Source organism: Dasypus novemcinctus, chromosome 31 (assembly GCF_030445035.2).
Source record: "Dasypus novemcinctus isolate mDasNov1 chromosome 31, mDasNov1.1.hap2, whole genome shotgun sequence".
NCBI classification, from domain to species: domain Eukaryota; kingdom Metazoa; phylum Chordata; class Mammalia; order Cingulata; family Dasypodidae; genus Dasypus; species Dasypus novemcinctus.
In genome coordinates this window covers 7,746,370-7,773,943 of record NC_080703.1, presented here as the reverse complement: position 1 = coordinate 7,773,943, position 27,574 = coordinate 7,746,370, and positions in this window count along the sequence as shown.

Below are 27,574 nucleotides of genomic sequence, written 5' to 3'. Positions count from 1 at the left end.
AGCCAAGAACTTAGTTAGAATCTGGTAACAATGGATGCACTCATGCCAAACAAAAAAAGGAACTTAGGCACTGATTGAATTCATTTCACAAAAATTAAATCAAAATGAATCATACCATTTTAAAGTAAAATGCATTGTAAAAGTGGTAGACTAAAATGTGAAGAAAATCTAAGGGCCCATAGGTTGGAAAAGAGTTTTTAGATATAGTAATGGAAGCATGATTCATGAGAGATTAAAATTTATAAGTCAGTTTTTATTCAAATGTAAAATATCTACTCTGTGAAAGACATTGGTAAGGGGTTGTAAGAAAACATACAGATTTTGAAAAATACTTACAAAACACATCTGATAAATGATTTGTATACAAATGTAGAAATTAATATTAACACCACAAAATAAGAAAACATGTGCTGAATTAAAAAATCTGCAAAAGATATAAACAGAATCCTAACTTAGGAAGAAATTCAAAATACAAATACAAAATATAAAAAGAAATTCAACTTCACTGGCACCTAGGTATTATGACCAAATGCCAACTAGCAATGTCTCTGAATATGACCTTGACCAAAAAGGGGAAATATTCAGTGCAGATGAGATTTTATGATTAAGAGATTTCAAAGTGAGTTTGGTGGTCATTCCAGAGGTTATGCTTATGCTCATCTCAGCAGAATCTCACTATCTGTTACAGTAAACAGTGCCTCAAACAGTAGGGATCCTGATGGTTCTAGAGATATCTAGACACTGTAAATAGTGCAGGGAATCTCAGGAATTTGGCACCCTGTCAGTAGACCTTACTTTGGAATTTATGCTCCCCAGTTTAAAAGAGTTAGCCTCATTTGTAGATTCCCAACATGTGGCTCTTCTCTACATGTTATTTACATAAAGTCATGTGTTGGCACTATTCTTGTTAAATACATGAGCCAGAGCCTTATGTTTTTGGTCTGTTCATGTGCCAGTTGAACCCTTAATCTAAGCAGAGTTTCAACACTTACTCGCCAGGTCATTGGACCTATGTAGAACATCTAATAAGGAGATCGTAATGGACACCTATCCCAAGGAGCAAAGAATGTCTGCACCTCTAAGCAAGCTAGTTCCACCCATATATCCCAAGGGATCTAAGCCCCCTCTCAATTAGAATTAGTGGGCATCACCATCACAAAATCCTGAAGATTGGGGAATGAACAATGGACTAAAGTAGACATTATTTTTATATTATAGACTTACTATTCTAGCAATGGAAGAATGTTTATCATTGATATAAAGGCCATGGCCACCAGAGATTCTGAGAGGAGGGAGCCGGCAGAATAGGTGTAATATCAGGGCATTTTCAGGACATTTGGATTGTTCTGCATGACATTGCAATGATGGATATAGGCCATTATATGTTTGTCATTACCTAAAAGTGTGCAGGACAGGCTATTAACTATAATATAAACTATAATTCATGGTTAGCAGCATTGTTTCTATATGCATTCATCAATTGTAGCAAATGTACTATACTAATGAAAGATGTTGTTACTATGGGAAAGAGTGGGAGGGTGAAGGGGTGGGGCATATGGGTCCCCTCTATATTTTATGTAACATTTATGTAATCTAAACCTGTTTTAAAATTTAAAAATTTAAATAAATAAATGAATTAATAAACTCATTTAAAAATCCTTTAAAAATTAAACATCATCTGTCATTAGGGAATTGGAAGACTATGAACACAATAATATATGACCACATGCTTCTTAGAAGAGATAAAAACCTAAAAACTGAGAATACCAATTGCTGTTGAGTATATGGAGCAATACATCTCTCATTCACTGCTAGTGAGAACACAAAATGGTTCATCCAGAAGACAGTTTCTTTTAAAACTAAACATTGTCTTACCATACAATCCAGCAGTTTTGCTTTTAGGTATATATATATATGATATGAAAATTAGAGTCCACACAAAAGTCCACACATGAATGTTTACAGCAGCTATATTTGTAAACTCCAAATCTGAAAGCAAACAAAATGTTTGTCAACCACCACAACAGGGAACAGAGAGAGTCCACAACTGCAAGCAGAATTCCATCCATCAGACATGTGGGATCTAAGGCCCCTCTTGATTTAGAGGTGGAGTGGTCATCACCATCCCAAGATCCTCAAGATAGAGGAATAAAATAAGAATTAGAGTGGACTTAATGGTATTCTACTATCGACTTATTGTGACTCTAGCAATGGAAGAAATTGTGTCACTGTCATGGAGACAGTGACCACTGGAGTTGTTGAGTGCAGGGAGAGGGAAGAAGAGGGTGTGATATGGTGGCTTTTTTGGGGACTTGGGGTTGTCCTGAAATATATCACATGGGCAGATGCAGGATATTATATATCCTACCATATCACGCTGAATGGACTGGAAGAGAGTGTAAACTAACATGTAAACAATAATCCAAGCTTTGTAGCAATGATCCAAAATGTATTCATTAAATAAAAGGAATGTGCCACACTGATGAAAGGTTGTTAATGTGGGAGGATGGGGAGTTTAGGGAGTGGGGTATATGGGAACGTCATATTTTTTAATGTAAAATTTATTGTCATCTATGTATCTTAAAAAAAAGAAGACCATAATAATTTTTGCTAAAGAAATCTCATAGCGAATTTATAAAAACAAACAAGAAAAATCTTTACCTCTCAGTGAACATACTCTAATAATGACTGAAGTAATAAATGCACAATTATGTCATTATGGCAAATACAACAAATTTTACATGTCACAGGAATTGTATGCTTTTTTTTTAAATTAAAATTATTTATTTTTACAAATTACATTAAAAAAATACGAGGTCCCAATGAACCCCACCGCCCCCACCCCCCATGCCCCCCACAGCAACACGCTCTCCCATCATCGTGAGACATCCATTGCACCCAGTAAGTACATCTCTGAACATCACTACACCCCGTAGTCAGTGGTCCACATCATAGCCCACACTCTCCCACGTTCCATCCAGTGGGCCCTAGGGGGATCTATGATGTCCTGTAATTGTCCGTGAAGCACCACCCAGGACAACTCCACGTCCCAAAAATGCCTCCACATCTCATCTCTTCCTCCCATTCCCCAAACCCAGCAGCCACCATGGCTACCCTTCCCACACCCATGCCACATTTTCTCTGTGGACATTGGATTGGTTGTGTCCATTGCACATCTATGTCAAGTGGGGGCTTAGATTCCACATGGATACTGGATGCACTCCTCCTGCTTTCAGTTGTAGACACTCTAGGCTCCATGGTGTGGTGGTTGACCTTCCTCAACTCCATGTTAGCTGAGTGTGGTCAGTCCAATAAATCAAAGTGTAGGAGCTGAAGTCTGTTGAGGCTCTGGGCCTGGGTGTCTTATTATCAGTCCAGAGATTCAAATCCCCTAAATATATCTTAAACCCCAGCACCAATAACAATTCCAATAAAGTAGCATGCAAGTCTTGTGGGAAGAGATCCCCTCCGAGTTCAATTCCATCATGTAGAAACACCAGCTCCAAAGAAGGGCCATCTGCCATGGCAGTGAACCCCATCTGCCATGACCATAGGACCCATGGGTCTCTTTATCCCTCAGAAGAACCAATACCTGGGGCTGTATCTACTTTATCTGTCTCTTAGACTCTGCTCAGTTGTGCATAAGGGCATTCCTTCTGACAACCTCCAGACTCATTTTTAGAGACTCATAGCCTTACAATCTCATTTCTCCTTTCCATTTCCCCCTTATATTAGGTCAAACAGCATTTTGAAGTCATGTTATTATATGTAGACAGGGATATTCTGCTGATCCGTATTGAACCTTTAATTCAAGGTCATTTTCTAGTTGCATCTTCAGCTGGTATGTGGTAGTGATCCCTTGGTGCCAGGGAGGCTCATCCCTGGGTGTCATGTCCCATGTTGGGGGGAATGCACTGCATCTACATGCTGAGTTTGGCTGTGAGAGTGGCCACATTTGAGTAACATGAAGGCTGTCAGGAGGAAACTCCCAGGCACAGTGCTACTCTAGGCCTTGTTCTTATTGCAGATGTATAGGCTCAAAAGCATAGCCATTAGGATCAGGAACCCACTGCTGGGCCCTCCTTCCTTCCTGGTTCTTGCCGTTGCCCCTGGCAGACTGCCGCTGCTCCCCAGGGTCCATGACCGTGACCCCCCGGCCAGGCGCCCAGTACCCGCCCCAGCTGTTGTTTTTAATTGTTTCCACTATGAGTATATCTAGACATTACTATATACCCTGGGCATATGCCCTGTATAACTCCCTGTCAGCCATATATATCCTGTCAATAACATCCTGTATCAGTATTCCTCTGCTGCCATTGTTGAACCACTCTGTGATTCAAAACTTCCTGTAAAGTGAATCCCAACATAATGTCAGCTTCACAAGAGTCTTAGATCACCGAAATTCATATATACAATATACAGTACTTCCCCAGATCCACCATAAAAACTTTTCCCTTCTATAGCGATAATCTTTTAGCTTATTCATATCATATTTCCTGATACTGATGTACAGATTCCGGGACAATAGCTTTCAAACAAGGTGACATCTGTGCTTACTATGTGGTCCATGCTTTAGATTGTACAGTTTTCTAAATTTTTTAGTTATCCTATGTTTTGCCTTATGGTTTACATTATTATTCTGTTGTCCCCTATATGTTTCTGGTGTAATATTACATGTTTTATATTCATCCTCGTGTACTCTCACAGAAATCCTTTCTTGCCCCCATATTCACCTTGGTTCCATCCATTCCACATCCATTTTCCCCCTCCCCTTGAGGGCCACAATGCCAGCCAATCTCTATTTCCCAAGAAGCCATGTCCAGAGATCCTTGCAGCAGTATTCAGGGGCTGACTTTCTAAACTACCCTAATGCCCTGGGAGCCATCCTTTCTCATGATAGATACAGTTCTCTCTATTTGATGGCATTAGTCCTCCCCAGGGTGTGGGTCCACCCCAACTCTCACTTCTTGGGTCTCTTCCCAATGGTACAACCCACCTTGGCAAAATGAGCCTTCAGCTATTCCCCCAGAGTCCGTCCCGCATCAGACTATACCCGCTGAGCATCCTAACCAGGTGTCCCTCCTACTTATACTTTGATACGATTTTCTCAACTTTTTGTTCTCAATGGACACCTACACTCTCCCATGTTTGTATGTTGCCCCTCCCTCCCCTGAATTTTTGGACAATATTACCCCTCTTCCCATCCCCAGCCCCCCTCAAACCAACAAAGCCCCACCCGAAGGCAACCCCTTGCCCCATTTTGTCCCTTCTTTGTGCTCATACTTACCGCCAGCTCATCACAGATTCCACTCCTGCAGACGTTAACTCACTTCCTTCCTCCACCCCCCGCTTTCCTGTAAGCCTCTTTTCCAGACTCTAGCTCTCTGAGGCAGTTTGCTTATTTCACATCATTGAGGTCATGTAGTATTTGTCCTTCAATGCCTGGGTTGCTTCACTCAACATAAGGTTCTCAAGATTCATCCATGTTATCACACGTGATTGTAGTGTATTTGTTCTAACAGCCGAGTAGTATTCCATTGTGTGTATATACCACATTTTATTGATCCACTCATCTGTTGATGGGCATTTGCAATGATTCCAAATTTTGGAGATAGTGAACAATGCTGCTATGAACATTGGTGTACATATATCGGTTTGTGTCCTTGTTTTCAGTTCTGATGGGTATATACCAAGCAGTGGTATTGCTGGGTCATATGGCAAATCTATGGTTAGGTTTTTGAGAAACTGCCAAACTGTCCTCCAGAATGGTTGGATCCTTCTGCATTCCCACCAGCAGTGGATGAGTGTTCCCCTCTCTTCACATCCTCTCCAGCATTTGTATTCTTCTGTTTTTTTCATAGCTACCAATCTTATGGGAGTAAGATGGTATCTCATTGTGGTTTTGATTTGCATTTCCCTGATAGCTAGAGATTTGGAGCATTTTTTCATGTGCTTTTTAGCCATTTGTTTCTTCTTTGGAGAAGTGTCTGTTTAATTCTTTTTCCCATTTTTTAAATGGGTGGTTTATCTTTTTGTTTTCAAGATATATGAGTTCTTTATATATGCAAGATATAAGTCTCTTATCAGATATATGGTTGCCAAATATTTTCTCCCATTATGTGGGTTCCCTTTTTACTTTCTTGACAAACTCCTTTGAGGTGAAGAAGGCTTTAATTTTGAGGAAGTCCCATTTATCTATTTCTTCTTTTGCTGCTCATGCTTTTGGTGTGATATTCACAAAGCCATTTCCTATTACAAGGTCCTGTAGATGTTTCCCTACACTGCTTTCCAAGATCTTTATGGTCTTGTCTCTTATATTTAGGTCTTTGATCCATCTTGAGTTGATCTTTGTATAAGGTGTGAGATGGTAATCCTCTTTCATTCTTCTACATATGGCTATCCAGTTCTCCAGGCACCATTTGTTGAATAGGCCATTCTCTCCCAGTTGCGAGGGTTTGATGGCTTTATCGAATATTATATGGCTATATACATGAGGTTCTATATCTGAACTTTCAATTCGATTCCATTGGTCTGTGTGTCTCTCCTTATTCCAATACCATGCTGTTTTCACTACTGTAGCTTTGTAGTATGTTTTGAAGTCAGGAAGTGTGATTCCTCCTATTTCATTTTTCTTTTTCAGAATGTCTTTGGCTATTCGGGGCCTCTTTCCTTTCCAAATAAATTTCATAGTTAGTTTTTCTAGTTCCTAGAAGAAGGCTGTGTTGATTTTTATTGGGATTGCATTGAATGTGCAGATCAGTTTTGGTAGGATAGACATCTTAATAATATTTAGTCTTCCTATCCATGAACAAGGAATATTCTTCCATTTATTTAGGTCTTCTTTGATTTCCTTGAACAGTCTTGTATAGTTCTCGGTGTATAGGTTTTTTACCTCTTTAGTTAAATTTATTCCTAAGTATTTGATTTTTTAATTTACTATTGTGAATGGTATTTGTTTCTTGATTTCCTCCTGATTTGCTCATTATTGGTGTACAGAAATGCTACTGATTTTTGCGCATTGATCTTATAACCTGCGACTTTGCTGAACTCATTTATGAGTTCTAGAAGCTTTGTTGTAGATCTCTCAGGGTTTTCTATGTATAGGATCATGTCATCTGCAAATAATGAAATTTTGACTTCTTCCCTTCCAATTTGAATGCCTTTTATATCTGGATCTTGCCTCAGTGCTCGAGCAAGTATTTCCAAGACAATGTTAAATAGGAGCCGAGACAATGGGCATCCTTGTCTTATTCCTGAGTTTAGAGGGAAGGATTTCAAGATTTCTCCATTGTAAAGAATGTTGTCTGTAGGTTTTTCATATATACTCTTTATCATGTTCAAAAAATTTCCTTGTATTCCGATCTTTTGGAGTGTTTTTATCAAGAAGGGGTGCTGTATTTTGTCAAATGCCTTTTCTGCATCTATAGATATAATCATGTGATTTTTTTTCCTTGAATCTGTTTATATGGTGTATCACACTGATTGATTTTCTTATGTTGAACCATCCTTGCATACCTGGAATAAATCCCACTTGGTCATGGTGTATAATTCGTTTAATGTGTTGTTGAATACGATTAGCAAGTATTTTGTTAAGTATTTTTCATCTAGGTTCATTAGAGAAATTGGTCTGTAATTTTCCTTTCTTGTGGTGTCTTTGTTTGGCTTTGGTACTAGGATAATGTTGGCCTCATAGAAGGAGTTCGGCAATGTTCCTTCTTTTTCGATTTTTTGGAATAGTTTCAACAGGATTGGTGTTAGTTCTTTCCAGAATGTTTTGTAGAATTCACCTGTGAAGCCATCTGGCCCTGGGCTCTTCTTAGTTGGGAGATTTTTAATGACTGATTCTATCTCTTTGCTTGTGATTGGCTTGTTAAGATCATCAATTTCTTCTTTCGTCAATATGGGCTGCCTATGTGTTTCTAGGAATTTGTCCATTTCCTCTGAATTCTCATTTTTGTTGGAATATAGTTTTTCAAAGTATCCTCTTATGATAGTCTTTATTGCTGTGGGGTCAGTGGTGATATCCCCTTTCTCATTTCTTATTTTGTGTATTTGCATCTTTTCTCTTTTTTTCTTTGTTACTCTCGCTAAAGGTTTGTCAATTTTGTTGATCTTCTCAAAAAACCAGCTCTTGGTATTGTTTATTTTTTCAAGTGCTTTTTTAGTTTCTATTTCATTTAGTTCTGCTCTTATCTTTGTTATTTCCTTCCTTCTTCTTCCTGTTGGGTTACTTTTTTTTGTTTTTCTAATTCCGTCAAAACTGCAGTTAGTTCTTCAATTTTTGCTCTTTCTTCTTTTTTGATATGTGAATTTATGGCTATAAATTTCCCTCTCAGTACTGCTTTTGCTGCATCCCATAAATTTTGGTATGTTGTGTTATCATTATCGTTTGTTTCAAGGTAGTCATTGATTTGTTTTGAGATTTCCTCTTTGACCCACTGTTTTTCTAAGAGTGTGCTGTTTAATTTCCAAATTGTGGTGTGAAGTCTGGGCCTCCGTCCCTTGCGAATTTCCAGCTTCACTCCACTGTGGTCAGAGATATTGTTTTGTATGATTTCAATCTTTCTGAATTCATTAAGCCTTTCTTTGTGGCCTAGCATATGGTCTATCTTGGAGAATGTTCCATGTGCGCTTGAGAAAAATGTATATCCTGCTGTGTTTGGGTGTAATGATCTATATATGTCTATTAGGTCCAGCTCTTCTAATATACTGTTCAAATGTTTTGTTTCCTTAGTGATTCTCTTTTGAGATGTTCTGTCCTGTCCAGAGTTGATAGTGGTTATTAAAATCCCCCACTATAATTGTAGATGCATCTATTTTTTCACTTAGTTTTCCAGCGTTTGTCTCACGTATTTAGAATCACCCTTGTTAGGAGCATAAATATTTATGATCGTTCGATCTTCTTGACAGATTGTCATTTTCACTAAAATGTAGTATCCTTCTTTGTCTATCACAATTGTTTCTCATTTAAAGTCTATTTTGTCTAATATTAATATAGCTACTCCTGCCTTTTTTTGGTTGTTGTTTGCTTGTATGATTGTTTTCCAGCCATTCACTTTCAATCTCCATGCGTCTCTGGGTCTAAGATGTGTCTCTTGTAGACAGCATATAGATGGGTCATATTTCCTTATCCAGTGTCCCAGTCTGAATCTTTTGATAGGTGAGTTTAATCCATTGACATTCAGTGTTATTACGCTCATAGAATTATTTGTGGTAGCCATATTTTGGTTGGATTTGTGTTTGTTATATTTTGTTTGTATTATTATATTTTCCCCTTCTATTTTTGTCTTTTTTGTTGCTCTTATGCTCTCCTCCATCTCTGACTGTCTGTTTTTTCCTCTCTTCCTGCAGAACTCCCTTAAGAATTTCTTGAAGGGGAGGTTTCTTGTTGATATACTCTTTCAGTTTCTGTTTATCTGGGAATATTTTGAACTCTCCATCATTTTTGAATGCTAGTTTAGCTGGATAGAGTATTCTTGGTTGGAAATTTTTTTCCTTTAGTACCTTGCCTATATCATACCACTGCCTTCTTGCCTCCATGGTTTCAGATGAGAAATCAGCACTTAATCTTATGTAGCTTCCCTTGTATGTGATGGTTTTCTTTTCTCTTGCTGCTTTTAGAATTTTCTCTTTCTCTTGAGCATTGGATAATTTGACAAGTATATTTCTTGGGGTGGGCCTGTTGGGGTTTATGACCAGTGGAGTGCGCTGTGCTTCTTGGATATGTACATCTGTCTCTTTCAGTAGATTTGGGAAGTTTTCAGTCATTATTTCCTGCAACATTCCTTCTGACCCCTTTCCCTTCTCTTCTCCTTCTGGAATGCCTATAATACGTATGTTTGAGCGTTTTGCATTATTATTCAGGTCCCTAAGTTCTATCTGTTTTTTTTCTACCTTTTTATTGACCACTTCTACTATCTGTTTGATTTCCAATGCACTGTCTTCCACATCACTAATTCTCTGCTCTGCCTCTTCTAGTCTGCTGATATTTGCTGCAAGTCTATTTTTGATTTCTTGAATTGTGGCATTCATTTCCATCATATCTGTTATTTTTTTGTGCATGTCTGGAATTTCCCCTCCAAGTGTTGTCTTCATGTTGTTAACCTCTTTCTTTACTTCATCAAATTTGTCGGTGATAAATGTTTTGAGATCTTTCATTGCTTGTGCGAAGTTCTGCTCCACTTCCTGATTTTTAGTTTTTTGATAGGATTTAGTCGTGTTTTCCTGATTACTGGTTTGGTTTGTAGATTTTTGTTGTTGTCTTGTCATCATTTTTCCTTGATGGGTTTAATCAGATCTGTAGCTTCTTTGTCTAGTCTTGGAGATTAATTAGCTGTGTTTTTTTTTGCGTAAGTGTTATATCTTCTTTTGTCACTTTGTTCTTCCTATTCGAATTTCTTATTGCTGGTTAAGTTCACTTTAAAGGAAAGTATTAGTGCTGGGGAAAGGCAATTGTGTAAGGAAGGAAAAAGTGTAAAGTAGTATTTGTGATATATGTTAACAAAGCATCAATATGAGTTCTGGGAGGATGGAGGTTAGATCATGTAAATTGTGTAGAGTTGTAGTAGTAAGAAAGTACCTGTAATAAGGTAGATGACTGAATATGGTAGGAATATGGTACATACTAAGAAGCTATTGTTTTTGTGAGAGAGGGAAAGACAAAAGAAAGATAATCGTTTCAAGGGTAGATACCAGATGGAAAACTGAACAAAGGTATTAAAAATTAAGAGTTAGACGCTTAGTGGATCAAAGAAAGGGAGGTGGAATTTAGGAGAGATAGTAGATGGTGGAGGATATCAAGTTGTAGGGGAAAGGGGTTAGTGTAGATAGCCTAAATCTATTCACAGAGAAATGAGGCAGTGGAGGATGAGGAAACCCAGTAAATGTGAGGTGTTTCCTGCAGGACCTATCATATTGTTAAGATAAAACAGAATAAGAGGAAGATCAGGGACAAGAAAGAGAGGATAAAAAAAAAAGGAAAAAGAGACTTTGGGGCATACGCTGGGAGAAAATACTAGGGGATAATGCAATGCCAGGAATCAGAACATTAAAAAAATGGAATAAAAAAAAATAGAAATAGAATAAAAATAAAAGCAAAACAAAATAAAATAAAGAAGAAAAAATGCAAACTTTGAGGGATAGGATATTCAAGGGCCTCAGATGAACCTCAGGGCGTGGTGGATTCAGGGATGGACAGTCTGAGGTATTAAGACCTCAAGAGGTGTGAGTATCTGGCGTGTGGGCCGCCAGAGTCCAGGGAACTCCGACCTGGCAACCTCAAGTCCAGTTAACGGGAATCCTGGGAGCACCACAGTGCATCACAGCCTTCAGGTATCCCCGTAGCTGGGTGCCAGCTCTATGGGTGAGGTCTCATCCACAAGCTCTATCCTGTGTTCTGTGTCCTACAATTCACTCACTTACTAGGGCCTATTGTGTGGATATATCACCAATTGACTTCAGTAACCCTCCCACCCTGTGGTCCCCAGGAACGTCCACCTGGGGGCTCCTCTAGGCTGCAGCCAATTTAATGACTCAGATCAAATATCCAGGTCCAGGGGAGGGGCTCCAGCCAGAAACGCTAATAGCAGAGTCCAAACCCGAAATTCCCACGCTTCGCAAAATATTCCCCTAATCAGTTTCCAAATGTCTGCCACCCCATGAAACCCTGGTAGCATCTCTTTGTTGCTACCACTTTGAGACTGCTGTAGTTCCGCAGCAGGGGTGAGGGGGGTGGGGGCGTGGCTCTAGGCGGAAACGCTGTTGTTTGTGTCCGCAATCACAACTTCCCCCCGCTTTGCCCTAAAACCCCCGTCTGTCTGCCCAAATGGGTCTGCAAGCACCTCCCTTCCCACAAACCCCCAATAGGCCACCCAGGGCCCAGGAACTCCCCAGTACTGTAGAGGCTCCAAAAAAAAAATAAAAATAAAAAAATAAAATAAATAAAAAAATTAAAAAAAAACAAAGAACAGAAACCCCGCCACAGGCCCGGCTCTGCCCGCCGCTGCCCGCCGCCGCGGCCCCAGCCCGACTCCGGCGTCCACCGCCCGCCACCATGGCCCAGACCAGCTCCGCCCGGCTCCGCTTGCTACAGTGGCCCAGCCCGGCTCCTGTGTCCACCGCCCGCCGCCGCGGCCTGGTCCGGCTCCGCCTGGCTCAGTACCCCACCGCGGACCAGCCCGGCTCCGCCCACCGCCGTGGCCCGGCTCAGCCCTGCCCGGCCCCCTCGCTGCCGCTGCAGCCTGGCCCGGCTCCGTATGCTGCCGCGGCCCGGCCCGGCTCCGGCATCTGCCACTGCGGCCCGGCCTGGCTCAGCCCCACTGTGTGGAGCTAGAATCCTCGGCTCCGCCTACCCAAGGAGGGAATCCTCCACACGTAGCTGGGATCTCCGTGTATATTTCACAGACGGATCCTCTCTGTTACCTTCCCTCCAAATCGATGTCCAGACACCTCCGGACCAGCAAAAATCCCAAAACAATCCGGTCCCAAAAGCTGTATGCTTTTTAATATGTATCAATAAACTTCATTTCTTTTTTAAAAAGAACTATTTTTAAAACCTCACCACACCATATACTTATTGACTCCATATTTGTGTCCATGTCATCTCTTCTTCATGTACTTCTAGTCTTTTCTCCTTCTGAAATTACTCTAAATCCTCCTTCAAGCCTTATTACAATTAAAATCTCCCTTGTGATGCCTTTACTAACCTCCCCAGGATGAGTCGGTAATTTCTGATCCACTTCACTAGAATTCCAGAGCCACATATATTGAATGACTAAAAGAAAAAAAATGAATAAACACAGGTAAACAGATAATTTCTACAAGTGTAGAGAAAGAAGAATGAGTGAAACAAGGAAACAATGCTTCTGAGAGAGGGAAGACCCAAGAGTAAGAGATCAGAGGAAACAGATTGGGAAAAAAAAATCTATTTTAGTTTATCTGCTATTTTCACTCAGGCTTTTTAATAAGACAGGACTTAGTGTTTTAAGCTTTCTCTGTGGTCATAATCTGCTGATTTCCTTAAAGCTTCTATGAATAAAAGGTGTCCATGGAGTCAAAAATATATTCCCCCAGTACCTGTGAAGATTCTATAAGTCGCTCTGAAATTATCAAGTCAGGCTCCAAGTTCACCAATGCAGGTTCTTCCTTGAATGATGAAAAAAGTTGGAAGCTCTGTTCCCAAGAAGTGAAGTGAGATGGAATGAGTCATAAGGTCTGTAGAAGACAAATTGTGTTTTCTTTGATATAGTGAAGGAGAAGCACATAGAGTATCTGAGCAATTAGGGATTCCATTCCCATGAACCACATTAATGAAGTATTCTTTTGTCTCAATCTCCCTGAGATAATTATTTCTCTGGAGATAAGAAAGGAAAACACAATGCAAATTTGTGCCAGTTTAGTCCCTTGTGACCGCTTTGGAGCTCCATGTTCATCTCTTATCCCTGTGGACACCTACCTCCCAGGAGGAGGTCACCCTTATTAAAGTGTGGGCTCTAGTCTTGTCAGGTTTCCCATACTGATTTCCCTCTTGTTGCTTCTGGAGAAAGATTCTGAATACATTAAACTATCTTATTTCCCAATTTTTCTCCTCTGGAGTTGGCTGTCATGAATGGAGACACCCACTCACAAGGGAATTTCCTCTTGTCTCACTGCTTCTCCTTTCTCCCCCATAATTAGCAATATCAGTTCAACCCACACAACCATCTGGTTTCTCAGTCATTCAACAATATTTATTCAGCAATACTGTATGGTAAATCCTAAAGTACATTCTGGGAATGAAGAGAAGACAAAGGTACTGTGTTTCCTAACAAACTGTTCACAGTTTTAAAAAGCCAAGAAATGAGCACTTACACAATCCTTAGAAGTCTGCCCCTGGTGCACCTTGTGCCAGATGTCCACCATCCAATACCCTAAAACAGTAACCCTTCCTTATTATATCATCTACAGTGTTTTCTCAAGGATGGATATAAGACATTTAAAATTACACAAAAAAATATAGGGGCTGATAGGCTAAATATAAATCATAATGTAAAACATAAGATAACTAAAAATATAGAAAATTGTATAGTCTAAAAAATAAACCACAATGTAAACACAAATGTTACCTTATTTGAAAGCTATTGTCTCATATCTGTACATCAGTTTTAGTAAATATGGTATGACTATGTTAAAAGATTACTGCTGTGGAAGGGAAAAGATATTAGGTGGGATATGTGGGATGACTGTATATTGTATATATGAATTACTGTGATCTAAAACTCTTGTGAAGATAAGCTTAATAATTAGAAAAAAGAAAAGAAAAAGATAGGATGTTGCATTTTTCCAAATTAATATGTACTGTATATCTAACCTTTAAACTCATCGCTATATTCCATTTTATTATTAAGGGAACCTGGCAATATATTGGGCTTCACTTTTTAGGAAGCTTTGGATCACAGAGAGGTTCAACAATGGCAGGGGAGGAATACTGGTGTGGGATGTTATTGACAGGGGACACATGGTTGTCAGGGAGTTCTACAGGGCATATATCCAAGGTACATAAAAATGTTTGGATATTTTCATAGTGGAAACAATTAAAAACAACTGAGGGAGTGCTGAGTTCCTAGCCAGGGGAGCTCTATCACAGTCCCTAAAGGAACAGCAACCATCCCCCAAGTGCAACAACAAAGACAAATAAGAATGAAGGTCCAACAATGAGCCCCTGATACTAATGACTATGCTTGTGAGCCTGTGCACCTGTAATAAGAACAAGGCCTAGAGCAGCAATGTGCCTAAGAGTTACCTCCTGAGAGCCTCCATGTTACACAAATATGGCCGGTCTTGAAGCCAAACTCAGCATGTAAATTTGTTGCCTTCCCCCCAGTGTGGGACATGAATCCCAGGGATAAGCCTCCCTGGTGCCGAGGGATTAATACCAAGTAGCAGCTGATGATGTAACTAGAAAATGACCTTGAATAAAAGGTTCAACTCGGACCAGCAGAATATCTCTGTCTACATATAATAACAGGAGTTAAAAATGCTTTTTGACCTAAATCAAGGGGCAAATGGAAAGGGCAAATTAGATTATATGGCTATGAGTCCAAAAAAGAGCTGGGAGTTTATCAGAGGGGTTGCCCTTATGCACAACTCAGCAGAGTCTTAGAGACAGATAAAGTAGATAGAACCCGAGGTATTTGTTCTTCTGAGGGCTACAGAGACCCACAGGTTTTATGGTCATGGCAGATGGAGTTCAGTGCCATGTCAGTTGGCCCTTCTTTGGAGTTTGTGTTTCTGTGTGATGGAGCTGGACTCAGATGTGATCACTTTTCAGAAGCCTTTCCTGTTACTTTACCAGAATTGTAGTTGGTGCTGGGGTTTAATATAAACCCAGGGAATCTGAATCTCTGGACTGACCATATGATAGCCAGGCCCCGAGCCTCAGTAGACTTCAGCTCCTACACTCTGGTTTATTGGACTTACCCCACTCAGATAAGATGGAGTTGAAGAAGGTCAACCACCATACCATGGAGTCAAGAGTGCCTACAACTGAAAGCAGGAGAATTGCATCCAGCATCCGTGTGGAATCTAAGCCCCCTGTTGACATAGATGTGGAATGGACACAACCAATCCAAGGTCCACAGGATGTAGGAATAGAATATTGATTAGAATGCACTTACTGATATTCTACTCATGAACTATTGTGATTAGTAATCGAAGAAAATGTGGCATTGGTGTGGAGAAATTGGCCATGGTGGCTGCTGAGTGTGCGGAATGGGATGAAGAGATGAGATGTGGAGGCGTTTTGGGGTCTTGGAGTTGTCCTGGGTGGTGCTGCAGGGACAATTAGCAGACATTTTGGTCCTCCCATGGCCCACTGGATGGAACATGGGAGAGTGTGGGCTATGATGTGGACCATTCACCATGAGGTGCAGCGATGCTCAGACATGTATTCACCAAATGCAATGAACGTGTCATGATGATGGAGGAGAATGTTGCTATTTGGGGAGTAGTGGGGTGCCGGGGGTAGGGGGTATATGGGGACCTCGTATTTTTTGAATGTAATATTAAAAAAATGAATAAAGACCAAAAAAGTGAAAATAAAATAAAGATGCAGAATCAGGATTATAGTAAAAAAAAAAGTGTTTTCTCAACATTATAATTTCAACCACGCACACATCAATCCTGCGTGTTCACCTTTCCACCCCGAACATACCCACAATTCCATGGACCATCTGACCCAGTGTGTTATATTCGTGGGCGTAGAGCAATACAATGAGAAAGAATTGTTGTACTCCGATAATGAAGAGGACACATAGATGTTCTCAAATAAAGGGGAGAGTATCTCTCAAGAGGAAGGCTTGCTCCTAATGGGACAGGATAGACCAGTTTGTCAAGCCCTCAGCATTGTTGCAAGTATCTATGAATCTTGTCCTTCAAGCAATGAAGCTTGGTTGCCAATGTGGGCCCCAAGGAGAGGGAGAGAGAGAGAAAATAGATGGAAGAGGGGGTAACTGGGGGTAAATGGAAGTGTTCTGTATGATCTTGCCATGATGGATACAGGCCACGATAAATTTCAACAAAAATTTATAAAAGTGTATGGTCTAAATTGTAAACCATATTGTGTACTACTGAGCATGGTTGGTAGCTATCCAATATTTGTACATCAGTTGTAGCAAATGTAACATCCACATGTAAAAACATCATTGGTGAGGAAGAGGGAGGATGTTGGGTATATGGGAGATACCTATGTTCTGTGCATGACTTTACTGTGACCTTAAACTTTTTTGAAGATATAATGAAAAATAAAAGAGGCAAGACACTGAGGAAGAAATGGAAGAGATTGCCTTGCCACTATATATAAAAGACAACACCTATTAGAGTGATGAAAGGCAAAACCTTAAAAAATTTATAAAAATTTTCATTTTTGTTTTCTTTATATGAGGTCCTCATATACTCCCTCTATATGAGGTCCCCATATACCCCCCACACCCTCACCACACTCCTCCCCCCATAACAACAATCTCCTCCATCATCATGAGACATTCATTGCATTTGATGAATACATCTCTGAGCACCACTGTACCTCATGGTAAGTGGTCCACACCGTAGTGCACACTCCCACATTCCACCCAGTGGGCCATGGGAGGACATACAATGTCTTCTAACTATCCCTGCAGCACCATCCAGGACAACTCCAAGTCTGAAAATCGCCCCCACATCTCATCTCCTCCCACTCACTACCCCAGAAGCCACCATGGCCACTTTCTCTACACCAATGCCATATTTTCTTCGATTACTAATCACAATAGTTCATGAATAGAATATCAGTAAGTCCACTCTAATCCATACCCTATTCCTCCATCCTGTGGACCTTAGAATGGTTGTGTCCACTCCACATCTATATCAAGAGGGGGCTTAGATTCCACATAGATGCCGGGTGCACTTCTCCTGCTTTCAGTTGTAGGCTCTCTTGGCTTCCTGGTGTGGTGGTTGACCTTCTTGTCCTTCAAGTTATCTGAATGGGGTAAGTCCAATAAACCAGAGTACAGGGGTTGCAAGTCTGTTGGGGCTCAGGGCGTGGCTATCAGATGGTCAGTCCAGATATTCAGGTCCTTTGGGTATACACTAAACCCTAGCACCAACTACAGATCCAGTAAAAGCAACAGGAGAGGCTTGTGGACAAAGAACACATCTGAGTTCAGCTCCATCACACAGAAACACAAACTCCAAAGTAGGGCCATCTGACAAGGCACTGAATTCCATCCTCCATTACCATAAAACCTGTGGGTCTCTGTAGCCCTCAGAAGAACCAATACCTGAGGTTGTATCTACTTTATCTGTCTCTGGGACTCTGCTGAGGTGTGCGTAAGGGCAACCCCTCTAATAAGCTCTCAGCTATTTTGGAGACTCATAGCCATATAAACTCATTTGTCCTTTCCATTTTCCCTTTTTATTCAGGTTAAAAAACATTTTAACTCCTGGTATTCTATGTAGACTGATATATTCTGCTGGTCTGAGTTGACCCTTTTATTCAAGGTCATTTTCTAGTTAAATCATCAGCTGGTACTTGGTAGTAATCCCTCAGTGCCAGGAAGGCTCATCCCCAGGAGTCATTTCCCACGCTGGGGGGAAGGCAACACATTTACGTGCTGAGTTTGGCTTTGAGACTGGCCACATTGTAGCAACACGGAGGCTCTCAGGAGGTAACTCTTAGGCACCCTGCAGGTCTAGGCCTTGTTTTTATTTCAGGTGCACAGGCTTAAGAGCATAGTCATTAGTATCAAGGGCTCATTGTTGGACCTTCCTTCTTTTTTGGTCTTTGCCATTGCACTTGGAGGATTGTTGCTGTTCATTTCAGGACTGTGATAGAGCTCCCCTGACTAGGAACTCAGGACTCCCTTAGTTGTTTTTAATTGTAAGCACTATGAAAATATCCAAACATTTTTATGTACCCTGGATATATGCCCTAGAAAACTCCCTCCCAAGCGTGCATCACCTGTCCATAACATCCCACACCAGTATTCCTACCCTGCCATTGTTGAGCTTCTCTGTGATCCAAAACTTCTTCAAAAATGAAGCCCAATATATTGCCAGGTCCATTAATAGTAAAAAGGAACATAGTGATGAGTGTAAAGGTTAGATATAGAATACATATTAATTTAGAAAAAATAACGTACAAATAAATTGGGGAATCAAAAAATTAAAAAATTCAAAGCTTTGTTTTTGATGCTCTGTCTTCCATCACTGCAATAAGTGTTGCACTGTATGCATATTGGCAAGGCAACTTCTTCCATCTTTTCCTCACTGTCTATGTCCTTTCTTTTTCATTTATTTCCTAATTATTAAGCTTACCTTCACAAAAGTTTTAGGGCACCGTAATTCACATATACAATATACAGTACTCTCACATATCCAACATTAAACCCTTTTCCGTTCCACAGCAATAATTTTTTTTTACATATTCATACTATATTTACTGAAACTGATGTATAGATATTGACACAATAGCTTTCAAACAAGGTAACAGTTGTGTTTACATTGTGGTTTACATTTTAGACTATACAATTTTCTAAATTTTTAGTTATCTTATGTTTTACATTATGATTTACATTTTAGCCTATCAGCCCCTATACATTTTTGGTGTAATTTAACATGTTTTATATCCATCCTTGCATAATCTTGTGGAACACTTCTATTGCCCACACAGTTATATTGGTTCCATCTATTCAATACTTCTTTTCCCCTCCCATCAGGGCCCACAGTGACAGCCAATCTTCACTGCTTGAAGGGCCATGTACAGAGATACTTGCAACAGTGTTGAGGGCTTGACATGCTCAACTGCCCTAATGCATTGGGTGCCACCATTTCTCTCAAGAGATACAATTTTCTCTACTTGAGAACATCAGTCCTCCCCAGGAAATGGGTATAACTTTGCTCTCATTATATGGGTCTCTATCCAATGATATAACCCGCTATGGCAAAATGAGCACTCACACACTGCCTAGAAGCCTGTTCTGCATTTGATTATCACCTTTGAGCATCTTAAATAGGTAACTTTCCTTATAATTTTGAAAAAGTTTTCTCAGCATTGTAGTCTCAACCAAATACCTGACAATCTCCTATGTTCCTATGTTCCCCCACCATCCTCCTAATTTCTTGGGCAATATTACCCATCCTCCCATTGCTAGGCCCCCTCAAGTCCACAAAGCCCTACCCAAATTTAGCCCTATGTCCCATTTTACCCCTTCCTTGTGCAAATACCTTCAGCTTATATAGATTTCTCCCATGTAGGTGTCAGCTTACATCTTTCCTCTACCCCCCAATATTCTTTAAACCTATCATCCAGTCTCTAGCTCTCTGAGGCAGCTTGGTTTGCTTATTTCATATCATTTAGATCATGTAGTATTTGTCCTTCAATGCTTGGGTTGTTTCACTCAGTATAAGGGTCTCAAGATTCATCCATGTATTCACTTGTGTTTGTAGTGTATTCATTCTTAAAGCTGAGTAGTATTCCATTGGATGTATATACCACATTTTATTTATTTATTTATCCATTCATCTGTTGGGGTGGGCATTTGGGTTGATTCCAACTTTTGGCAATAGTGAACAATGCTGCTATGAACATTGGTGTGCAAATATCGGTTTGTGTCCTTGTTTTCAGTTCTACTGGATATATACCCAGCAGTGGAATTGCTGGGTCATATGGCAAATCTATAGCTAGTTTTTTGAGAAACTGCCAAACGGTCCTCCAGAATGGTTGGATCCTTCTGCATTTCCACCAGCAATGGCTGAGTGTTCCCATTCCTCCACATCCTCTCCAGCACTTGTAGTCCTCTGTGTTTTTGATAGCTGCCAGTCTCATGGGAGTAAGATGATATCTCATTGTAATTTTGATTTGCGTTTCCATAATATCTAGTGATTTTGAGTATTTTCATATGCTTTTTAGCCATTTGAATTTTTTATTTGGAGAAGTGTCTGTTTAAGTCTTGCCACTTTTTAAGATGTGTAGGTTGTCTTTTTATTTTTGAGATATAGAAGTTCTTTATATTTGAAGGATATTAATCTCCTATCATATACATGGTTACCAAATATTTTTTCCCATTGGGTAGGCTCTCTTTTCATTTTCTTGACAAAGTACTTTGAGGTGCAAAAGGCTCTAATTTTGAAGAAGTCTCATTTATCTATTTGTTCTTTTGCTGCTCGTGTTTTGGGTGTGAAATTCATGAAGTCATTTCCTATTACAAGGTCCTGTAGATGTTTCCCTACATTGCTTTCTAAGGTCCTTATAGTCTTGGCTCTTATATTTAGGTCTTTGATTCACCTTGAGTTGGTTTTTGTATAAGGTGTGAGTTGGTAATTCCCTTTCAGTGTGTTTGGTGGACTTCGGAATATCACGTGTCTGTATCTATGAGGATCTATATCAGAATTTTCAAATTGGTTCCATTGATCAGTGTGCCTCTCCTTGTGCCAATACCATGCTGTTTTCACTAGTGTACTATGTTTTGAAATCAGGTAGTGTGATTCCTCCAATTTCATTTTTCTTTTTCAATAATCTTTGGATATTCGTGGCCACTTTCCTTTCCAAATAAATTTCATAGCTAGTTTTTCTAGTTCCTTAAAGAATGCTGTGTTGATTTTTATTGGGATTGTATTGAATGTGTAGATCAGTTTTGGTAGGATAGACATCATACGAATATTTAGCCTTCCTATCCATGAACAGGGAGTATTCTTCCTTTTGTTCAAGTTTTCTTTGGTTTCATTGAATAGTGTTGTGTAGTTTTCTGTGTATAAATTTTTTACACCTTTAGTTAAATTTACGCCTAGGTATTTGATTTTTAATTTACTATTGTAAATGGTATTTTTTTCTTGATTGCATCCTCACATTTTTCATTATTGGTGTACAGACATGCTACTGATTTTTGCGCATTGATTTTATAACCTTCAACATTACTGAACTCATTTATAAGTTCTAGAAGTTTCGTTGTAGACTTCTCAGGGTTTTCTATGTATAGGATCATATCATCTGCAAACAGTAAATTTTGACTTCTTCCTTTCCAATTTGAATGCCTTTTATGTCTGATTCTTGCTTCAATGCTCACCCAAGTATTTCTAAGAAATATTAAATAGAAGGGGTGATAATGGGTTCCTTGCCTTGTTCCTGATCTTAGAGGGAAAGATTTTCAGATTTCAAAATTGTAAATGATGTTAACTGGAGGTTTTCATGTATATCTTTTATTATGTTCAGAAAGTTTCCCTTTACTCCAGTCTTTTGCAGTGCTTTTATTAAGAAATAGTGCTGTATTTTGTCAAATGCTGTTTCTGCATCTATAGATATGATCATGTGATTTTTTCCTTTAATCTGTTTATGTGGTTTTTACATTAATGTATTTTCTTATGGTGAACAATCCTTGCACACCAGAAATGAATTCCACCTGGTCATGGAGTGTAATTGATTTATGGTGCTGTTGAATATGATTAGTAAGTATTTTGTTGAGGATTTCCACATCTATGTTGATTAGAGAGATTGGTCTGTACTTTTCCTTTCCTGTGGTCTCTTTGTTTGGCTTTCATATTAGGATAAGTTTGGCATCATTGTATGAGTTATGCAATGTTCTTCTGTTTCAAATTTTTGGAAGATTTTCAGCAAGATTTGTGTTAGTTCTTTATGGAAAGTTTGGTAGAATTCACCTGTGAAGCCATTTGGCCAAGGGCTCTTAGTTGGGAGGTTTTTAATGACTGATTCTATCTCTTTACTTGTGATTAGTTTGTTGAGATCATCAATTTCTTCTTTCATCAATATAGGCTGTTTATGTACTTCTAGAAATTTGTCCATTTCCTCTGAATTGTCATTTTCGTTGGAATATAGTTTTTCAAAGTATCCTCTTATGATAGTCTTTATTTCTGTGGGGCCAGTGGTGATATCTCCTTTGTTATTTCTTATTTTGTGTATTTGCATCTTCTCTATTTTTTTCTTTGCTAGTCTAGCTAAGGATTTGTCAATTTTATTGATCTTCTCAAAGATCCATCTCTTGGTTTTGTTTATCTTTTCAAGTGCTTTCTTATTTTCTATTTCACTTAGTTCTGCTCTTATCTTTGTTCTTTCTTTCTTTCTTCTTCTGGCGGGGTTAATTTGTGTTTTTTTTTCTAATTCCTCCAAATGTTCAGTTAGTTCCTCAATTTTTCCTCTTTCTTCTTTTTTGATGTATGAAATTATGGTTATAAGTTTCACTCTCAGTACTGCTTTTGCTGCATCCCATAAGTTTTGGTATGTTGTGTTATAATTTTCATTAGTTTCATGGTAGTTATTAATTTCTTTTGAGATTTCCTCTTTGACCCACTGTATTTCTAAGAGTGTGCTGTTTAATTTCCATATCTTGGTGTGAAATCTGGGCCTCTGGCCCTTGCAGATTTTCAGCTTGATAGTGGTGTATTAAAGTCCCCCACTGTAATTGTAGAGACATCTATTCCTTCCCTTAGTTTCTCCAGTGTTTGCCTCAGATATTTGGAGGTACCCTTGTTAGGAGCATAAATGTTTATAACTGTTCTTTCTGTTTGAATGATTATCCCTTTCACTAATATGTAGTGTCAATATTTGTCTCTCACAATTGTTTTGCATTTAAACTCTGTTTTGTCTGATATTAACATAGTTACTCCTGCCCTTTTTTGGTTATTATTTGCTTGTAAGATTCTTTTCCAGCCATTCATTTTCAACCTCCTTGAATCCCTGGGTCTAAGATGTTTTTCATGTAGACAACATATAGATGGAACATACTTTCTTATCCAATTTTCCAGTATGAGACTCTGGACAGGTGAGTTTAATTCATTGACATTCACTGTTATCACTTTCAAGGAATTATTTATACTAGCAATTTTTTCTTTGGATTTGTGTTTGTTATATTTTGTTTGTTTTTTTTAGTCTTTTTAGTTGTTCTTACACTCTTCTCCAACTCTGTCTCTCCTGTTTTTTTCTTTCCTTCTATAGAATTTCCTTTAGTATTTCTTGAAGGGCAGGATTCTTGTTGGCATACTCTATTAATTTCTGTTTATCTGTGAGTATTTGAACTCTCTATCATATTTGATTGTTTGTTTAGCTGGAAAGAGTATTCTTTTTTGGGAATTTTTTTTTCATTTAGTACCTTGACTATGTCATACCACTACCTTCTTGCCTCCATGGTTTCATATGAGAAATCAGCACTCAATCTTATGAAGCCTCCTTTGTATGTGTGTTTTTTTTCTCTTGCTGCTTTTAGAATTTTCTCTTTGTCTTGAGCATTGGATAATTTGACAAGTATATGTCTTTGGGTAGGCCCGTTGGGATTTATGCTATTTAGGGTGCATTGTGTTTCCTGGATGTGGACGTTCATCTCCCTCACTAGGTTTGGGAAGTTTTTATCCATTATTTCCTCCAACACCCCTTCTGTTCCCTTTCCCTTCTCTTCTTTTTCTGGGATGCCTATAATGCATATGTTTTCACATTTTGCATTGTCATTCAGGTCCCAAAGTTCCTGTTGAATTTTTTCTCTCTTTTTATCTGTCAATTCTACTAACTGTTTGATTTCAGATGTACTGTCTTCCACATCACTAGTTCCTCTCCCTCTTCAAATGTACCGTCATTTGCTGAGAGTGTATTTTTGATTTCTTGGATTATGCTGTTCCTTCCCATCACATCCGTTGTCTTTTTTTTTTTTCATGATTGCAATTTCTCATGCATGCTCTCCAAGTGTTTTCTTCATATTCTTATCTCTTACTTCACCTCATTAAATTGGCCCCTATTTAATGTTTTGAGAGGTTTAAATACTTGCTTGATGTTCTGCTGTTCTTCCTAATTTTAGTTTGTTCACTGGATTGGGTCATGTTTTCCTGATTATTGGTATGGTTTGTAGTTTCTTGTTGCTGTCTGGTCATCATTTTATCTTTTTGGTTTGATTAACTTCTTTGTCTAGTCTCAGGGATAACTAGTTGTTTTTGCGTGTGTGTTAAGTCTTCTCTTTGCCACTTTGTTCTTCTTATTCTATTTCCTTGCTGTTGGCTAAGTTCACTTGAAGGAAAATATTAGGGCAAGTGAAAACAAAACAAGTAAGAAAAGAAAAAAGTAGAATAGTAGTATTGATAGTAAATGTTAGCAGAAGAACCATGTGAGATCTAGGAGAATGGGTATTAGACTCATGTAAACTGTGTAGAGTTAGAACAGTAAGAAAAACGGAGTATCTATAATGAGACAGTAAACTGAATATGGGGAGGAATATAGTATGAATTAAAAGACCAGTGTGGTCAGGAAAGTGGGAAAGAGAAAGGAAAAGACAATAATATGGAGAGCGAATAAAAGAGAAAACCACACAAAGGTATTAGAAATGAAAATTGAGGGCTAAATTAAGAGCAGTGGAATGTAAGAGAATCATTAAATGATGGAGGATAAAAAGATGTAGAGGAAAGGAGTTAGCATTGGTAGCGAAAATCAGTACACACAGAAAAGAGGAAATCGAGGATGAGGAAACACAGCAAATGTGAATCACTTCCTGGAACACCTAATATAAAAAAAGAAGAGAAGGAAAAAAGGGGGGAAGGTGGAAAACGGGGTTGGAAATGCAAGCAAGAAAAACAGGAAGATGAAGAAAAAGAAGAAGAGGAGGAGGAGGAGGAAAGGGCTGTCGGGGTATAAAGAGGAAGGAAAAAATAAGAAAATAAACCAATAAAAAAGACCAAAATTTCAAGCAAGGAATCCTTTCTGCATTTAAGTAAAATGCTTAGGAGTCTGGCCTTCCCTCTTTCTCCCTTTCTCACTTCCCTCTCTCCCAGGGCAGCAGGGAAGCTGTGTGATGTGTCCAGTAGGAGATTCAAGTGGGTCCTTGGTGTACCAAATCACCACAGAAAACAATGTGTCTTAATTTCCAAAGACAGAGTGCCCCCACCTCACCAGAAACCCCAAATATGCTAATGGAAGTTTTCAAAACACATCTTACAGCTATCTCCCTTAGGTGTGCTACAGGAGGGGCAGTTAATTTTCTGACTCCACCTTCTTCCAGACCAAGTTTCCTAACCCAGCATTTTTAGGTAAATAGGGCTTTCTCAGCAGATTTGCCTCTCCTTTCTTCCCCAGCTTTCCCCAAGCCAGCTGGTATGCTCCTCCAAGTTAAAAAAAAAAGGGGAGGGGCAGGACCTGAAAATGAACCCGCACTCATTTTGCCCCTCTACACCTCCCACCCAACCCTCCAACTCACAAAGTCAGTACAAAACTGAATGGCTAGTGTATTCTTTTACAGCAGGGAGCTCTGGATTTGGGAGTGGGAAGTCTGGGATATTGCAGACTTAGGGTATGTAGGTCTGTGGAACATCCGCTGTGGTGACTTAGGGGTCATGGTTCTGGAGACCATGCTTCTGGGGAACACAGGGCCTATGAATGCCACCACACTACTGACAGTCCAGGGAATGCCTAAGGGGGAAGAGTCCCACCTCTCCACAAATTCCGACCTCGGTGCTAGAAATCTACAATTCTACCTTAGCAAGCATGATTTCTGTCTCTCCAAATCAATGTCCAAACACCTCCTGCCTTGCAAGTTCCCAAAACAGCCCACTGCAGCAAGATTCCAACCCTACTCAGCCGCTCTTCTGAGGGCGCAATTATGAAGTGCATTCACTCAGATGCCATCTTGCCCCACCCATCAGCTATCATCTTTTAATATCTCCATTTCTTCACCCCAGCTTGTCCTTAAAGGGAAAGTACATCTGCCTCATTATCTAATAAAAGATGAAGAAATGCACATGCTGGCTGTTCTTTAATCCTCCCCAGGTCAGCCATGTATATCACTCTGGCTGCTTAGATACTCCCAACAGTGAACTCAGACACTTGTTCTTGCTGGATTTGGGAAGTATCAGGTCTCGAACCTAATGCCAGGTTGCCTAAGTTTGTTTTTACATTACTTTTTGCCTCTGGGTAGTAACGCTAAGAAGCATTTCTACCAACTGCAAGGCACAAGGCAGAAAGTACAGTGAAGAGAATGCAGCACATATGCAGAGTATGTTGGAAAACCCAGTAACGCCCATGCTCACTGACCCCAGGAACTCAGACTGGGTGAAAGCAGCTTCAAATGAGCCTCTATAAACCCTTCACACACCTTCCATCCTGTGCAAAACACCTGGTCATTCTGGGAGAGGTGTGAAGATAAGTCAGCCTGGTTGTTGTCCACAGCCACCTGCTAAGGCCAACAAGGCAATCCTTAGTATTCTCTTAAAGTTCTTAAGAACTCCAGGGGTGCCATAGGAAAGGAACTTGTCCCACGGCTGCTGGAAATCCTGGTGTGCCTGTGCTCCAAGTCACTTTACCGGACGGGGAGGACAGAAAACCTCCCAGCATGGGCTCAGGGCTCCTGCTCCCACACCATATCTAGCCAGAACCAGCCCGCAATACCCGAGCTTCCTCCCACTGCTGCCTTCAAGCTTGTCCATTTCTGGCATGGTCACAGGATGCCCTGGTCCACTGTGGCCTTCACTTCTGTGGAAAGCATCTCCTCCAGTATGGCTCCTACACTCCTAGGTTAACAAGAAGCACAAACAATGGCCAGTGATAAAGTTTTCAGTGTTTGGTACTGTGAAAGTTGGATAGCTCTTTAGGTTAAAAATAAATTTGTATCTTCCCACTTCATTGTACACAAAAGAAAATTCTGGATGGATTTTAAAAGGTGAAAAAACAGCTCTAAGGGTCTTCTAATCATCAAAGCAATGGGGAGAAATCACAAAAAAATATCAACCACTTTGACTATATGTATTAGTCAACTAAAGGGGTACTGATGCAAAGTACCAGAAAGCTGTTGATATTTACAAAGAGGGTTTATTTTGGGTAGAAGCTTACAGTCACATGATAATAAAGTGTAAGTTACTTCCCTTACCAAAGTCTGTTGCCACATGTTGGAGCAAGATGGCTGCTGGTCTCTGTGAGGATTCAGGCTTCTTCTTCACACTCCATGGTCCCAGCTTCTTCTGGTCTCAGATGTAGACTGACGTAGGGCTTGTCTCTCTATCTTGCACTTGTTACTTTATGGGCTTGGCTTCTCTGGTCTCTCCACAAGGTCAGCTGTAGACCCTGAGGTTATCTCTCTTCCTA